We start from the raw sequence: 14746 nt of genomic DNA on the forward strand, positions 1-14746 counted from the left end.
ATTACTATTTTTGTAGGTCAGAAATGGTCAAATATTTGTAATTTCCTCTTATATTTTATTTGCTTTCTCTACTACTGTGTAGGACCTCCATCTTCTGCTTTATGGATTGAGACATGATTTACCTTTAGACTTTCCAATACATTTTAGTGAAAATTTCTCATTTTGAACTAAGTTGATTTATTTTGTTGTTCTATTTCCCTCCTCCAGTCTTGTGGATAACTTCCACGATCATTAACATGGTACAAATATTGCAAAGGAAAAGGGCATCCTTGAGTTTTTTTAAAGTAAGATCATTTATTGGGCTCACAGATTGAACCGCCTTTTTGTATTCTTCTGAGTAGTACTGAATAGTGAAAAAGACAGGGAAATTCTTTTCCTTCCTTTGTTTTTCTTCACTCTGTAGTTTATTCATTCTTGTCTGCAGTACCAGAGTTAGAAATAACCGTAGCCACATTTCAAGGTCTCACCCTGTAGCAGGTTCATCTTGCTCCTTGGCAGGCACAAACCATGCTTTATATGATGACTCTATAATTACCCAGTTTTGGTAAACACACATTATTTAGCCAATACAGCAAAAGGGCTCCTTCAGAGCCATTACACTGCCGTTCATCAAGTAAATAGTGATTTAGCCATTTTAACGAAAAATGTGTGTTATTTCATTGATAGCCCGTCAATCTGCAATCCACAGCATTCAGCTAATTCCCTATCACTCCTTATGAATATTTGGATCATCTTTGTGAAAACCATTACTGTCCTACCTGAGAACTGTACAACGGTCTGTCTCAGTGCAAAAATCACTTAGGGCGATTGATTTTGTAGATGTTTCTATTATGAACCATCTCTCCGTGTTAGAAACGCCAGTAGCCAGCGCCAGGAGTATTCACATGAATCGCTCTGCTAGAGAAGAAGATGGCTTGATTGCTTTTAAAGAATGAAAAGACATGATTTTATAATGTTTAGGCCCTGGCAGAATTTTCACTTGATCATTTAAATCTGGAGTCATTTAATGACCAGAATGATCAAACCCATTTAGGAAGGTGTTCCTCAGGGTTTGCTGTCATTGTCTCCCAGCAGATGCGCACCGAGGAGACTGAGCTCTTTTACTCGGAGAGTCAGTTTCACAGAGATGCCTTTCAGGTTAACATTAAGAGTACGTCTTCACAGATCTTTGGAAAGGATTGATCTCCTTCAGGATACAAATATGGTATGAGGTTATTGGTCTGTCTTGCTGAGGGACAAACACCAAGAAGTAGACTTCAGAACTCAAAGACAGAATTCTACAGAGACACTGGAGAGGAACCTGTGCTCATTTCTTTTTGTAGGAATGTGTCATGCAAGGGTTTCTAACAAAGCAGTGCATTAGGATGTAGACAAAGTTCCTGCCCACTCTAATGATTTTTTTTTAATTTTTTTCTTTTCCTGAAAGACAGAAATAGCTGCCTTGCCACATGGTGCTGCGGGCGCTGATGGAAAATATCATGCTGTTTCTTGCTTCTTTTCTTGACGGCATGATACATATACTGAGTACAGGTGTGACAATCTAAGTATGTGTAGCAAATCTCCGCAGGGCACAGAAGTGGGAAATGAGGATGGAATCACATAAGGACTTCAGATTGGTATCCCACAAACCACATCAGGCCTTGCTGCATTCAGTAACTCTCCAAGGACAGGGCAAAGAAGAAAATCTTGATTGTTCCTCCCATGTGAACGACCAGTGGTTCCTATGTCAGTATGTCATTTTGGCCCAAGTTGGAGGGTTTGCCTTAATCCATGTATGTTCCTGTGAAAATTCTTTTCAGTCCATCTTGCTAATCCATGTGTGATTTAATCAGGGCAGAAAACAAACTTTGAGGGTAAAGGGCATTTCTGCAATGGTCCTTTCCCGTCATCCCCTGCAGAGTATACCTTCTCTCTTTAGTAAGCGACTCTAGGCTGTCTTCCCTAAGAATGGTGAAATGTTAGTATGGATTTCTGTCTTGTATTACCGTCATTGTTTGATAATCAGGAGTTTCTTCCTGGATTCTCTTGGCTGGTGACACAGGAGGACATTTCCTTCCCGGTTCAACATCATCTTTCAGTGCATACAACTTTCTGGTTTTGTTTTCACATCTTCAGCCTTTGTTTTAATGGATATACTCAGGGGAAAGGGTAAAAAGAAAACCTCTTTATGATGGTTACCATATGGCAAGTCTCTTTCTGTGCTTCCCCCCTACCCCTGCCTGAAACATCTGTGGTCTAATGAGTTTTCCTGAGGACTCTTCAGGAAGAAGAATCTCTTGAACCTGTCAGAGAATCTAGAAAGTAGAGAGGGCAGAGAAAAAAAAAGCTTTGCTATGGAACTTGGCATCAAAAGTGCCATCCTTAGCATTAAAAGACCCCTCTCTCCTGACTTATGAATTTTCAACAGTTCCTTTTAAAAAGTTGTGGTAGGAAGTGAAGCTACCCTTCTAAATCAGGTGCAAATTGGGACAAAAAGACACAGAATGGCGGTCTGTGTTCTGCCTCATGACTTGACCTTTGAAGGTCTTTTTTCCCATTCTGCCGTGAGCTCTTATCACTCTCTCTCTCTCCCAAAAGCCTTCACTGAAGAGACAAAGCAGTGTGGAAATGAATGGATAAGGCTCCCTTTTCTCACTCTTCCCTCCACCCTTCCCTTGGGAAGGGGGTGGGGGGGTCCTCAGAGGTGGGATGCTCACAGGTGGACCAGCGCCCTGAGCAAGGAGCTCATAGCGCCTCCCAAAAATCCAGTGGGACTGGGACCAGAAAGAACAGAAACTGGAATTGGAATGTAGACCTGAATTTTGCTTTTCTGGATGTCATTTGAATGTGACTGCTAATTCCATTTTCCATGGAGAGTGTCAGAGTGTTAACAGAAATGAGGGGACACCACTCATACAGAGTACTACTTTCAAAATGTCTTCCTGGTGATGAGATGGCGAGGCTGGAAAGTGAACTTGGCTGCCATGTTCCAAGTTAAGACAACTGAAGGAACTGGAATCAGTAAGGCAAGCCAATCAATTACAGATTGATTAAGCATATCTGCAAACTAGTGGGGTATTAGGGAAGGAAGAATGCCTTGATGCTAGTAATGCAGAGTTTTGTTCTGTTTTCTAGTGTAATAGACTTTTCTTATTTTAAAAGAAATTTATTTGAAAACAATACAGCAAAATTATGAAAAAGGTAAAAATTGGTAACCATCTAGTACACATAGGTAATAGGTGTCAACATTTTAGTAAAAAGATCTTTCTATGCCTAAATGTATATGATAAAATTGGTTTCATAGTATGTATTTTTGATTTATTTTATTTTATTTTTTGAAGATTTTATTTATTTATTTGAGAGAGAGAGAGAGAGAGAGAGAGCATGAGCAGGGGGCGATAGAGAGCCAGACTCCCCACTGAGCAGGGAGCCTGACATGGAGGTCGATCTCAGGACCCTGGAATCATGACCTGAGCTGAAGGTAGCCACCCAGGAGCCCCATCGAGCATGTATGCTTTAAAGGGTTTTATATTTATTTTAAGAGAGTGGGAGAGAGAGCATGCACAAGGTGGGGGGCAAAGGGAGAGGGTGAGAGAGAATCTCAAGCACGCTGAATGCAGAGCCCCATGTGGGGGCTTGATCTCACAACCTGAGATCATGACCTGAACCAAAATCAAGATTTGGACACTTAATGGACTGAGCAACGCAGATGTCCCTAGTGTGTTTAAAATATTTTATTGTTTTGGTAAAAATGACACATGTTCATTGTTTAACATTTTCAAATAATTTAGTCAAGTACAAAAAAAAAAGAAAAAGAAAGAGAGAAAAAGAAAAAATTTCCCCCAAATTATCTCCCTGTAGTAGCTACTGCTCACATTTTGGTGTTCTTTCCTTAGGAGCAGGTATCTCTGCATGCATAGGTATGGATTGATTTATGTGACTTTTATATGAAGGGCATCTGCTTATTTACTCAAACTATGGCAGGGGTACTTTTCAAATCAGACATCAATTTTAATGGCTACATTGTATCTCATTCTATGAATTTTATCTTACTTTCATTTTATTGATGGGCATTGAGGTTGTTTAGGATTTTCACACAGTGGTACAGTAACATTCTTGTATGTGGAAATTCTGTTTCAAATTATTTCCTTAGAGTCTGTTCCTAGAAATGTAGTTTCTAGATCAGTGCCTATTTTAAAGACATGTTATAGCTAATGATAAACTGGTATTTTATAGTTTCATTTTAACCTTTTCATATATTAATTATCCACTAGCATGTTTTTCTTTTATTTATATTTCATTGGCATTTTGATTATCCTTTTATTTGTATCTTTTTTGTGAATTGTCTGTTTTGTACCTTTTGATTTGAAAAAGTTCTTTAAAGAATAGATATTAGCTCTGTGTATGTATTTCAAATACTTCTCCAGTTTGTAATCTGTCTTAAAAACCTAATTAATAATGCCTTTACAGTTGGCTGGTTCTTGATCTGCGACTTGCTTGTGAACCAGAAAAATCACACTGGATCAGTTTAACAGGCAAGGAAGACTTTATTCAAGACTCTTGCAATAAGGCGGAGATTGAATTCACTGAGAGAGAAGGTGGTGTTTTTAAGCACTTGAATGAGCTAGTGGAAAAGTACTAGAGGACTTGTAGGTTGGGGAGTGTAGTCAATGCAATTTAGACTATCTGTGTTTGCTAATCAGTAATTATGGGAGTTAGGCTCCTATCCTCCCACAGAGAATGGGAGACAAGGGTGCTACTTTGAAATGATTACCTTTCAAAGGGATGGCTCCCACGTCCTTGAGAAAGGTATAACTGTATCATAGAAGACTTATATCTCAAAGGGCCAGAGAAAGAATTTTACAAGTTTTGTAAAGTCGATGTTGTAAGAAGTGGGAGGTTTAAGGGTGTTTAATCAGAAAGAAATCTGTCTAACATTTAGTCAAGCTGAGGGGAATGTTAAGATTCTCTTGCTTACTGGGGAATGGTAATATCCTTCTCAGGAACAGGGAAGGTAATCAAAGAGAGAGGAGGGAGAGATGAATAGGTCTGACTCTTCCATATACTATTTGAGGTACTTCTCAGGCAGAAGCTAGGGTTGGAATTCATGTCCCGTATATACAAAAGTAAAAGGAACATGGTGGGGGCATCAGTGGGACCTTAGGTAACCCAGTGTTTGTCTCTCTGAAACCCTTCCTCAAGGTCAAGTTGTGGTAAATTAAGCAAGCGGTCAGAATAAATGTTTTAAGACTGGTCTTCACCTGTGAGAAATGGGAATTATTACTGGGCACTCAGAACTGGGATCTATTTCCTACTTGAGTCACTGCATCCTTACTGGCCACAAATTATAGCTGTAAAGGCTATCTAGAGGTCATATCCATAACATTAAAGAAGAGCAAGAGTGTTTAGGCATGAAGGCCTGGGTTCTAATCGCAGCTCTATTATTTATAAGTACCTTGTAGACAAGTAATTTAACCTCTGTGAGGCTCAGTGTCCTTTCCTGTAAGATGGGGTTAATAACCCTATTCAAGATCATTGGGATAGTTCATTGAAGTCACATACGCAAAATGCCTGGTCCATGTCTCTTCCATAGAATGAACTCAATTATGTTTCCTTCCCTACCATATGGCCTCCCTAGCCCATAAATGCCCTTTCCATTTTGATTAAAAGACATGAAGAGTATAATTGCCTGTCTGATTCTTTAATTCCTGTCTTGCCCATCTGTAAAGCTACAAAATACTTGGAAATGTTATCCTTTGATTCCATGGTCCAGTCTATCGTGTGTGGATGCTGAATGGAACAGAAACCAGAATGTTACCTGCTTTTTCCATTCTGTCTTATTAGCTTGGCCAATTAGCTGATGTCCTCATCTTGCATCTGTCATTTTGCCTCAGAGCCTCCTCAGTGTTTTTCCTTTATAGTTTTGTTTAATCTTGAGGCATGAACTAGGTGTGGATCACAACATTTCACTTCATCACCAATATCAACATTGACTTACAAGCAGCCCAATTTGCCAAAAATGGATCTTGTGATTTAAAAAATGCACATTAATTAGCATTTTGTATTTAATGAGTTATTGGGGACGAGGCAAATTAATCTAGTCAGAGAAAGCTTATCCCAGGTCTATAATATGCAAATGAATAGATTCACAATTAATTGAAAATTTTTGGTCTTAAAATTTGGACAATACATAGCCATCAGTTCAGAAAACAGAATCTAAAACTTGAAGAACCATAAAAAAAGAGGGACTTAGACTTTGAATTCTGTATACTTAACAGTTACTTCTCTTAAACAGCTTATGACAGAGACAAAGTATATTCTTTATGAGACTGTACAGATACTTTCTAAGAAAAATATTCAGAAAGTTTGATAAATCATTGCATGCATTATTTAGTGGTTATTATATTATATTTTAAGTCAATTTAGTCCGTTGATTACGAAGTTTTTTTGTTTTTGTTTCTTTCTGTCATCTCACACAGCATGAAGCACGTAAGTGCCTACAATACTCATGTCATCCATACTTATTCATCTGGTCAGGGAGTCAGTTTTCAGGGAGTTGACTATTATATTTGCACATATATAGATGAAAAGTGTCTCTTGCAGTTTTATGCACCCCATGAATAAAAAAAGAATAATAAGCATACCTATGCATATAGATATAGACACCTATACCTATCTCATTTATAAAGTTGTATTTTATACAGTCTGATACTTTATGTGTTTGACGTTCAAAAATTATGACACAGTAGTTAACTCCATATGGAGTTATTATGAAGCTGTCAGGGGGTGCCTGGGTGGCTCAGATGTTAAATCTCTGACTCTTGATCTCAGCTCAGGTCTTGATCTCAGGGTCATGAGTTCATGCCCCATGTGGGTGCTGGGTGTGAAGCCTACTTTAAAAAAAAGTTTGGGGCTGCTTGGGTGGCTCAGTTGGTTAAGCGACTGCTTTTGGCTCAGGTCATGATCTGGGGTCATGGGGTCATGGGACAGAGCCCTACATTGGGCTCCATGCCTGGCAGGAAGTCTACTTCTCCCTCTGACCCTCCCCCTTCTCATGCTTTCTCTCTCTCTCAAATAAATAAACAAAATCTTTTTTAAAAGTTTGTAAACAAACAAAACAATGAAAAGCTCTCAGGAGAGCTTTGATTTACCTAAAGATTGAAGGGTGGACAGGGGAAATGCACAGATAGAGGACTAATGTTGCACACCTTTTAAAAAAAATGATATTTAAGAAATTGAGACAATGAAAAGGTACATTAAGTATATTCAGACTGTAATTTCAAGAAAACAAAAAGTCCCAATATATAAAAACTAAGTTAGAAGATGTTGCCAAAGACCTGGTAGGAAATGTCCAATGGCTTCATATTGTAGCTTTATCAGGTTTCATCCCCAATTCATTTTTGAAAGGGTCTCTCTTCTATTTTTTTTTTCTTTCTTTCAAACCCTGAGCACTAAGTTGCTCTTTTCAAGCCCTGAGCACCAAAGTTGCCTCTTTGCTCTCAGCCATCCTGTGCTCCACCCCATCCTAAAGTTCTCAGGTTGCATTTCTCACATCCCGTTTTCAGTGGCTTTTTCTTTTTTAATATTTTATTTATTTATTTGACAGAGATCACAAGTAGGCAGAGAGGTAGGCAGAGAGAGAGAGGAAAGCAAGGCTCCCTGCTGAGCAGAGAGCCCAATGTGGGGCTCGATCCCAGGACCCTGGGATCATGACCTGAGCTGAAGGCAGAGGCTTTAACCCACTGAGCCACCCAGGTGCCCCTTTCAGTGGCTTTTTCACTGGAGTCTGCTAACTGGTAGGAGGAGGGGAGGTCAGGAGATGGGAGTCATCCTGGTCTGGGAGTATTTCTAGCAGTGCAACAGTGGTCACAGTGTTGTGGGCCCCATGTCAGGGATGGGGGTGGGGCAGGTGTCCAGGCAGGAGAGCTTGCCCCAGCAGGTGCACACAACCTACTGTGCCAGGCATCCCTGGCCTCTGAGGGTTTCTGTTCCTCCACCCAGGAGCCCAGGGGTTTCTCCTTTTTCTTCTTCTTTTATTTCTTAATTTGAGAGAGAGAGAGAGAGAGAGAGAGAGAGAAAGTATGAGGGAACATGAGCAGTGGGGAGGGGCAGAGGGAGAAGCAGACTCTCCATTGAGCAAGGAGCCTGAGGCCCGGCTAGATCCCAGGACACCAAGATCATGACCTGAGCTGAAAGCAGGTGCTTAACTGACTGAGCCACCAGGGGTCCTCCCCACAGTGGTCTCCTATAGTTACTAATCTTTCAGTAACTTGACCTTATTGGCTTTAGCTTCTTAAATGCTTTCAACACCTGTGTAACCAACCAATTCCTCTATTAAATTTCTTCTTTTTGAAATATCTAGAGTGGTTCCTGTTTTGCATTCAGTTCCTAATACACAGTGTTCAATCCCACCTTTAAGTACCACTTGTTACTTGTTAATGTGTCCAAATCCTAATATGATAAATTTCACCTAAAGTAACAGATTAAAGTGGAAACGAAATTGCAGCCTGGGGCATTAGACTTCATTGTTGAGTGTTCTTCAAAGAAGCCAATATAACAAGGTGGGGTGGACGGAAATATTGGTCTGAGGAGATCAGAATTCATGGTGCAAACAGCCACCATTGACCACCCACAGAATATTTTATTAATGTTTTACTGTGGAGGATGTGGAAGGTGGGAAGTGAGAGGGACCCAAGTAATTTTACAGCTGACCTACCCATCTTGTCTGTAGCTGCCTCACACACACAAGCTATGGCCTTGAAAACTGGCAAAAGGAGAAGAGGTCTCATTCCTGACTGGCACTGGAGAGAAAATAAGTAGCTAGGTGGTTATCTACTTGTTTTTGTTCCAGGATTAATAATGAGATCTAACATTGGAGCAGGGTATCCTTTTTTTTTTTTTTTTTTTTTTTTTTGGTATCTGATTTTCTAGGAGAGTGTTAAGCTTAATTAAAAAAAAAAAAAATCTGGGCCTCCTGCTCCTCCCGCCGCCGCCCTGAGTCACTGCCTGCGCAGCTCTGACCGCCTGGCTCCCCGTGCTCGCCACCGATATTTGGAGTTCTTAACAACATGGCAGACATTGACAACAAAGAACAGTCTGAACTTGATCAAGATTTGGATGATGTTGAAGAAGTAGAAGAAGAAGAAACTGGTGAAGAAACAAAAATCAAAGTGCGTCAGCTGACTGTTCAGATGATGCAAAATCCTCAGATTCTTGCAGCCCTTCAAGAAAGACTTGATGGTCTGGTAGAAACACCAACAGGATACATTGAAAGTTTGCCTAGGGTAGTTAAAAGACGAGTGAATGCTCTCAAAAATCTTCAAGTTAAATGTGCACAGATAGAAGCCAAATTCTATGAGGAAGTTCATGATCTTGAAAGAAAGTATGCTGTTCTCTATCAGCCTCTGTTTGATAGGCGATTTGAGATCATTAATGCAATTTATGAACCTACAGAAGAAGAATGTGAATGGAAACCAGATGAGGAGGATGAAATTTCGGAGGAGCTGAAAGAAAAAGCCAAGATTGAAGATGAGAAAAAAGATGAAGAAAAAGAAGATCCCAAGGGAATTCCTGAATTCTGGTTAACTGTTTTTAAGAATGTTGACTTGCTCAGTGATATGGTTCAGGAACATGATGAAACTATTTTGAAGCACTTGAAAGATATTAAAGTGAAGTTCTCAGATGCTGGCCAGCCCATGAGTTTCGTCTTAGAATTTCACTTTGAACCCAATGAATATTTCACAAATGAAGTGTTGACAAAGACATATAGGATGAGGTCAGAACCAGATGATTCTGATCCCTTTTCTTTCGATGGACCAGAAATTATGGGTTGTACAGGGTGCCAGATAGATTGGAAAAAAGGAAAGAATGTCACTTTGAAAACCATTAAGAAGAAGCAGAAACACAAGGGACGTGGGACAGTTCGTACTGTGACCAAAACAGTTTCCAATGACTCTTTCTTTAATTTTTTTGCCCCTCCTGAAGTTCCTGAGAGCAGAGATCTGGATGATGATGCTGAAGCTATCCTTGCTGCAGACTTTGAAATTGGTCACTTTTTACGTGAGCGTATAATCCCAAGATCAGTGTTATACTTTACTGGAGAAGCTATTGAAGATGATGATGATGATTATGATGAAGAAGGTGAAGAAGCAGATGAGGAAGGGGAAGAAGAAGGAGATGAGGAAAATGATCCAGACTATGACTCAAAGAAGGATCAAAACCCAGCAGAGTGCAAGCAGCAGTGAAGCAGGATGGTCTACCTTCTGCTTCCCTGGAAAGGATGAATTTACATCATTTGACAAGCCTATTTCAAGTTTTTTGTTATTGTTTGTTTGCTTGTTTTTGTTTTTGCAGGCTAAAATAAAAATGTCAAATATAATTTTAGTTCTCAAAAAAAAAAAATCTGTGTTCATTGCTTAAAAGGATTTGCCAAAAGAGAGAGAGAGAGAGACAGAAAGAAAAAGCACCAGTAACACCTTTACTCAGCAACAATGTACATATTCGAGACTTTCCTCAGATCTCTTTAACTATCGCTATTAAGAGTGTGCAAAAACAAAACAAAACAAAACAAAAAAGAAACCCTGATATGGTTGAAAGGTATAAGTATGTTTCTGATTGCAGTTTTCTCAAAATATGGTGATTGAAGATCTCCTAGACGTTAGGGATATATTTGAATAGAAAGGAAACTCATCACATACATCTTTTTAAGACAATAGGTAACATCTTTGCCCTTCCCTAGCAGAGCTGAAAATATCAACATTGGAAGCAAGAGAAATAAGTAGAATGTGTTACCTTGCTTCAGACAACTCCGTGCATATCTGAGTCCATTCAGGCCATCATAACGACGTGCCAGACTCTGAGTGGCTTATAAAGGACTGAAGTTACTTCCTGCGGTTATAGTGGCGGGGAAGGCCAGCTCAAGGCTCTGGCAGATGTTGAGTTTGGAGAGGGCTGGCTTCCTGATTCATAGACAGCAACTTCTTGTCCTTGCATGGTGGAAGGGTGGAGGGAGCACTGTGGGATCTTTTTTATGAGGGCTCTAATCCCATTCATGAGGGTTTAGCCCTCCTAATCTAATCACCTCCCAAAGGCCCCACCTCCGAATACCATCCCACGGAGTCGGGTGGGGGGGGGTAGTATCTCAACATATGAATTTTCCACTGCTAAAAAGTGACTTTTTTTCCACCTTCCTCTTTTTTTCCCTCCCTCCTTCCCTCCCTCCTACCTTCCCTCCTTCTTTCTTTCTTTCTTTCTTTCGTCCATCCTTCCTTCCTTTTCTTTCTTTCTTCCCCTCCCCCCTCCCCCCAAATTTTATAACCTCCAGCTAAGTCCCCTTTCTGGCACAGCCCTGCCAATATTTCTATTAGTTCTACCCAGCTAAAGGAAACTGGCTTTTATGTCACTGTTTTTTGTTGGGCCAAGACTTTATGGATAAATAGAACTGGGTGTTTAACCTAGCTATAATCCCTGGCTATGGATTAAAAGGGATTTTATCTGGAATTGAAATCTTTTAAAGTCAGTGATACTGAGTTGCAGGACTCCACATGTCCCAACAGCATAACATTTGCCCAGGATCAGCATCCAAGTTTTGATTCCTGTTTTCATTGTTTCGTTTCTTGAGAACCATATTTCTGATGCTTTCCTTTAATTTTGTCTCCCTTCCTCCAAAGTGCTCATCGCTAGTAGGAGTAAACTCATCCTAATGATTTTCCAGTCTTCACCACCTTTATTAACATCAATTTCCTCTCTAGCTTCAACTTGGGGTCCTTTTCCCCCAACATTGTCTCTAGAACCAAGTGGTTTTCATTTTTGTATTTGTATCTATGAAGTTCAAGAGTGTCTAACATTGGTCATAAGTCAGGGCAAGGGCCGTGACTTTAGTTTATTATTCTTGGGTGGTATCATGCAATTCACTTAGAAGTGGGTACCCTCCTCACGTGGCTGGTGTGTCATCACATGTGTTGGGCGTGGGGTGGGGGGTTACAGAAAGGTCCCAGGACTGGGGGAGAGGGCAGGAAACTTTAGCTTAACTCCCATCTCTGCAATGCGGTCACATGGGTCTTCCTGAGTGTCAAGTTTCTTACACTGTAAAACAGGAGTAATAAGAATTCCTACCTGTTCTGATGAAGACAAGGGGCAAGAGTCTTAGAGTCTGAGCTTTGAAGTGAAATAAAATGAGTTCAAATACTTAAAAAAAAAAAAAAAAAGAATTCCAGACTGTCCCATTTCACAAAAGTGTATCGGGACGGGAGCCAATGAGATACGTTATGTAAATAGAGCTCCTACACTGTGAAGTGCATTACAGTGTAGGTTATACAGGCTTATCTCTGTTTAAGAAGAAAGTGGCAAATTGACTATGAGGGATTAATCTGTGTCATTACCCCTGCATTAGATTGTGTTGCATGACAAGCAGGCTCTCTTCTGTGATTTGGCAAACTGTGTATGGATGCATAGCCAATTTAATAACATTTCCTGGGTTGGTGTCTCCTCACCCAATCGCGAAATTAGATACGTTTGGATAGGACCATATTTGAAAACAGGAAGATTTGAAAACACGCATTTGCTTTGAGCAAATGATCAATTTGGACATTAGGTCATTTTTTTTTTCTTTATTCCTCCTCCTCATTCTGCTCTGCCTTCTCTTCCTCTTTGTCTCTCTCTGCCCCCCCCCCCCTTCTCACTCTCCCTCCCCTCTCCCCATGTCTCTTCTCCATATCCTTTACCATGTCTTTGACCTGTAGGCTGACTCATAGACTTAACTTCCCCTAACATTAGCAGCAGTGGGCAGGTTTTTCTCAGATTCTCGCCCAGGAGAGATGGATCTGTCAGTTTTCAGTGCATTCAAGATATTTCAAACAGAAGGATTTGATAGAAAGAATTAGATATTCACACAATTATTGAAAGGGCTGGAGGAGCAGAAATCATCTGCACTATTGATTTTGAGGTTTAACTATCTTAAGTGCAACCCAGAGGTTGGGAAGCTGCTTGCGCCCTCCCTCCCTCTGTTTTGCTTTCATTGGCTAGAAGCTGGTGACTGGACACCGGAATAAGAAATCCTGCTATTGAGGTCGTAAGTACCTATCTTGCCAGCCAGAACTCACATGAGCAGTGAGTTCTCGTTGGCAGAATGTATATTGCTCCCAGAATGCTAGCTGCCACCGAATCTAGACATGCCTTTTTTAAGTTGCCATCCTCTACCAGAGTTGGGGGAGAATGAAAACTATTGCCGATGGCTTCAGCTTGAGAAACTGGCTGGCTTACGTGGCCAGGTCATTCAAAAATTTTCAGAAACAAAAGGGCGGAAATAAGGGCTTTGAGTTCTAGAAAACCAGTAAAATGGATGTAGCCCTTGTGCCCTTGTGAGTAAGAGCAAAGAGGTGAAGTTCTGCCATCAGGCTCTGAGTCCTATGGACAAGTTTCAGCATGGAACGGTTTCCATGGAGAATGACCAATTCCCTATAGGAGGAAGGAGTTGGGAAAACATTTCATACCTTTAACCATTGAGGTGCTTCCCAGGGAAGAGAACTTTGATTCACTCAGCTCTTGTGTGATTCATTCCGTGGGGAATCCAATTTAACAAGCTCACATCAGAACTTGGCTCTGTAGACATATGGACAGTCTGATCCAGCCTCTGGTCACTGGAGTAAATAAAGTGAGGGCCAGCCGCTTCTGAGCTGATGGATTTATTTCTGCAGTGGCTGCTGGGGAGCATGGTAAGTGCGGTCTAGAAACACAGAAGCATTGTTGGGAGGTGGGGGGCGTTGATGAAGGCAGACCCTATGTTTCCTGGCTCCTCAGGACTGTGTTTTCTGACCATAGGAAAAGGGCAGGGTCTGTCTGAGCCCTTGCCACCTTTTGTGGCAGGACCCACATGATCAGTGTATCAGAATAATCTGGGCAATGGTACTTGTTTTGTGAGTCCTTCCTGGTAGGCATCAATTGGGAGTGGTGTCAAACCAGATTTTATCTGTGTGTGTGTGTGTGTGTGTGTGTGTGTGTGTGTGTGTGTGTGAAAGTTTCCTCCTCAAATAAATACCGTATTAACTATCCTTAATGCTCTTTACCCAGTTTACCTAAACTCTTCTCCCTCTGCCCCCCCCCCGCACCGTCTAAAATAGATAAATAACGAAATAAAGTAAAAATAAGACATCACACTCTGAGAATGCCCAGATCCTAGGTAAGGGTGTCATGTGGACTTTAGACGTTCGATTAGAGCATGTGTTGCCGTGTGTTTCCTTTCTGAAGGGAAAGAACCGCACTGAGAGGTTGAAGGATGGACCAGCAGGGGTACTCAGAGAAGAAGAAAATGAATGTTGGTGGGAATTTTCCCCTCTGTTCTTTGTACCTGGCCCCCTATTTTCAAAAGCAAGAAAAGGAAAAATGATCACTTTGCGTGGCTTGAGCTAGAATTGTCTTTTCTTGGTAATTCCATTGCACTTCTGTGTCATGGGCTAACTGAATTGAGGAAATGAACTCTTTCACCAACAAGGGTTGATCCATATTCGTCCTCGTAGTTCTAAATAACTACTCATTCCTTGTGAACCTCTGTTTCCTACATGGTCCCACTCATGGAATGTAGTGTGCGAGACAGGATTTTAGAGTATTTGTGAATGTCTCAGCTGAAACTAACCTGGCTTAGAGAGAGCTGCTGACCTTCGCAAGTATCTGCCCGGGGAAAGGGACCAAGGGATTACATCAATCTAGCACTTTTTGTGAGCTGTCTATTCGTGCAGCCGCAAATAGGACCTCTCTGAACTCGCACCACAAC

General features: G+C 40.9%; 1 protein-coding gene and 1 pseudogene across 4 annotated transcripts in view; both read left to right on the plus strand.

The window, feature by feature from the left end:
- LHFPL3 (LHFPL tetraspan subfamily member 3) overlaps nucleotides 1–14746 on the plus strand; it is a 577648-nt gene that overhangs the window by 133536 nt on the left and 429366 nt on the right. The window lies entirely within an intron of this gene.
- Nucleotides 8952–10380, plus strand: LOC309844718 (nucleosome assembly protein 1-like 1 pseudogene; annotated as a pseudogene). Its single transcript has one exon. The product of its transcript is annotated as a nucleosome assembly protein 1-like 1 pseudogene (transcript).

The sequence above is a fragment of the Mustela nivalis genome (genome assembly GCF_964662115.1).
Source record: "Mustela nivalis genome assembly, chromosome: 12".
In the NCBI taxonomy this organism is placed as follows: domain Eukaryota; kingdom Metazoa; phylum Chordata; class Mammalia; order Carnivora; family Mustelidae; genus Mustela; species Mustela nivalis.